This window comes from Octodon degus, unplaced genomic scaffold, assembly GCF_000260255.1.
Source record: "Octodon degus isolate 3935 unplaced genomic scaffold, OctDeg1.0 scaffold00110, whole genome shotgun sequence".
In the NCBI taxonomy this organism is placed as follows: Eukaryota; Metazoa; Chordata; class Mammalia; order Rodentia; family Octodontidae; genus Octodon; species Octodon degus.
In genome coordinates, this window is record NW_004524686.1 from 2,253,319 (window position 1) to 2,256,743 (window position 3,425).

A 3,425-nucleotide genomic window follows, 5' to 3' on the forward strand; every position below is an offset into this window, starting at 1 on the left:
TGTAATAGCATATAAGGGAAAGAAAATGAAGTTGCAAATATCTTATCCTCACATTACTGCACCTCTAATTTTTGGAATTTTTGCCCTAAAGTTAAATTTTTAAGGAAATATCCAGAACTCAAATCAACCCCTTCCATGTTCCATTAAGTAATTTTTAAAAAGCACAGTGATATAGGAGGAGCATTATGTTTGTGGAGGCAGAGCAGTGAACCTTAGACACAGGACATAGATCCTCTCTCCTTTTGAACTTAGAAACTCAAATTAGTTGTAGTTGAAAACATGAGAAAAAATTGCTCAAGTACATGAAATCAGCTCAACAAATGGTGAAACATGTTATTACAATTAATCTTGAGAATTATTGAAAAGTCAGATGTTTTGATTAACATAGAAGAAGAAATAAGAAAAACCAGAAACATTTTGGTATGAAGCATCTGGCAATGGCACAGCCATTCTGTGACTTTGGTGGTATCACAAGTGTGGTTGTCGATGTCCACGTGTACTTATATTGACTTCTGATGAATAATCAATCTCATAATTGCATAATCATGCTTAACAATTGATTGTGAATTTTTTGTCTTTGTAACTATCTCTGAAAAACAATTCAATACCAAGATTTTTTTTTTTTTTTTTTTTTTTTTTTTTTGCAGAACCAGGGATTGAACTCAGGTCCTTGTGCTTGCCAGGGAAGCGCTTATTCCACTGAGCCATCTCCCCGGCCCCAATACCAAGATATTGTTCTCCTAGTTTCAACAGTTTCAACTCATTTTCCAGAACTCTCCAACACCCTGCTCACCTTCCTTTCTTACAGTCATGCATTTTCTCTCAATACATTCAGAATACCTGCGAGCAGTTGACTAAGATTATTGACCTGTAGCATAGACAAATGATCCTGCTGTGATGAAGGGTAAATCTGGGCTGTGGGGTGAGTGGAAAATCAGCCTGCTGCCCTCCTGCCCAGTATAGTGGGCCATCTTCTGATCACAGCTTCCCTCCGTGGAGCTCACTAATCTTCCCACCCTGTGCCCCTGGTGGCACACTCTGACTTGATCCTCAGCCTAATAGCATCTGCCAGTAGGCACAATAACCCTGTTGCTATGCAGTTCTCACCGCACAGCCCAGATTTACCCTTCATCACGGCAGGATCATTTGTCTATGCTACAGCTCTCTCTCTCTCTCTCTCTCTCTCTCTCTCTCTCTCTCTCTCTCTCTGTCTCTTTTTCTGGAAAACTTCTCCTGAGGGGAGAAAGCCACATTATAATTTCCTCCTGAATCACTGCTTTCCTGACCACTGTGTTTGTCTGAAAGGGAACGATCACTCAGAGAAACTGTACTTGTTTGCATTTCTACCTAACAAATGCATGGACTCCACAATTCACATTGCCTTACTATCTCTTGTAGACAGTGCTCTATTTTTCACTGAATTGAATGCAGGGCTCCCCTGTCCAGTATGCCTTGTCAAGCTGGCCTCCCACTGTTTTCGTAGGTGTTGCATTGTAATGACTGTGCTTGTTGCCCTTCTCTCATCTAGGCCTGAAAACCAAATCATCAGCTCAAAAGTCAATGAAAGGTTCCAAGCTACTAAGGCAGGCAAACAAATCTGCTAACAGTAACAGCCTTGCAGAAGAGGAATGTAGAAGAAATTAGTGCTGCATTTCTCAAAAGGCATCTGGGATCCAGTTTTGCCACAGCAAAGCCTGTGTCTAAAATGTGACCTACAGTGGTACTGACTAGGTCATGTTTTGTGACAAGGGCTGATGGCTCAAGAGTAAGCCCATGATATTCTCCCTGCTCACATCTCACCCCAAATTCCTGACATGGAGGTTTTGCAACTACTTTGCAGTAGTTGGGGCTATTGTCTAATACCTTTGTATTCATCATAAAGACAAGGACTTGAGTTTTATTTGAAAAATGTTTTGTGATTATGTCTTCCTAAACAGCAAATCTTAGCATCAAAGAGAAAACACAGTCTCCTATGGGAAATAGCCAAGCTTAAAATAAGATTGGCCAAGCAGAGAGTTATAAATAATATTATTTTAACAAAGTTTTGAGGCACAGCCAAATATTTTGGAATGTTCTCAGTCCAAACAAAACCAGAATATTTCTCGTTTTTTCCAAACCCACAACTGAGACAACAGATAAATGCGGGGATGAAAGCCTACCATTTAAAAATACAAGCTAAAAGCCAAATCAATCATGGCAGTCAAAAAAAGTGGCAGGAAAAACTTAGAGTCATTTGTGAAGAACAGCACAATATCCTGTAGTAAGTGTAATGAAGATAGAAGGAGAAGGACAGAGAATTTGGAGGTAAAAAGAAATTCAAATTCTAAGCCTGCCTGTCACAAAATGTACATACCTGAGTAAATATCTTAACATTTCTGAGGCTCCTGTTCTTTATCTGGAAAATGGAGAAGATAGCAACAATTTCACCAAGCTGTAGGGATTTCAAGAGATTAAGACTGGGAGCACCTAGCTCTGAGCACACACACACACACACACACACACACACACACACACACACACACACACATACAGGGACATGAGATCTCTGCTTTCTCACCCCAAGACCCAGGTCCACAACACCCCCCACATCACCATGCATTCCTATGCTAGCTGAAGGATTTGCCCTGGATTTAAATGTGTGAAGCACCTGTGTTTGGTATTAAGAGTGACAGATTTGCTTTCAGGGTTGGGGAGATGGCTCAGTAGAATAAGTGCTTCCCTGGCAAGTGCAAGGGCTTGAGAAATGCACATAAATTAGAAGTTTGCTGATTGTTTAACTCTCCAGCAGCACTGAGTTTGAGAAGTGACCTTATGTCTCCGGGCTCCAAGGTCGCATCTTTAAAGTGAAGCCACTGGAGTAGCCTAGGGGGCATGGCTAGGACTGTATGGACCAGAAATTGCTGAGATCCCTGTCTATCCAAAACAAGGTTTCCCTGTTTTGTTTTGATCTTGCTTCCTGCTGATAAACTATTTCAAAGTGACTTTTGATGTAGTTAGCACTGGATTTTTCTTCCATCCATGGAGCTCTTAGAGAAGACAGAGAGCCTTTTACTCAGAAGCTGTTCAAAACATGCTCATAGAATTGATGGTACACTAATCAACCAGAATGAATGAAGATTCTGCTTTTAATATAGAACCTATGTCCAAACCCAGCACATTTCTCTTGCTCAATCATAGATCTTCTGCCCACTACTCCAATTTCTCTGTAGACATCAGAGGTGCTGCCCCTTTTCCTTCTGAACCAATTAGTGTCAACAGTTGATGAATCCTGTATTGGTACTGTGAAGTGGAGGAGGTTCTAAAATAATGTCTTTCTTTCCCAAAATGAATACCAAGTAATTGTTGTGTTATCCTTCCTAAAAGTTGGGGAGTGGAAAGGACAGAGGCAGGGAGGGAGAGAGGGAGAGAGGGAGAGAGGGAGAGAG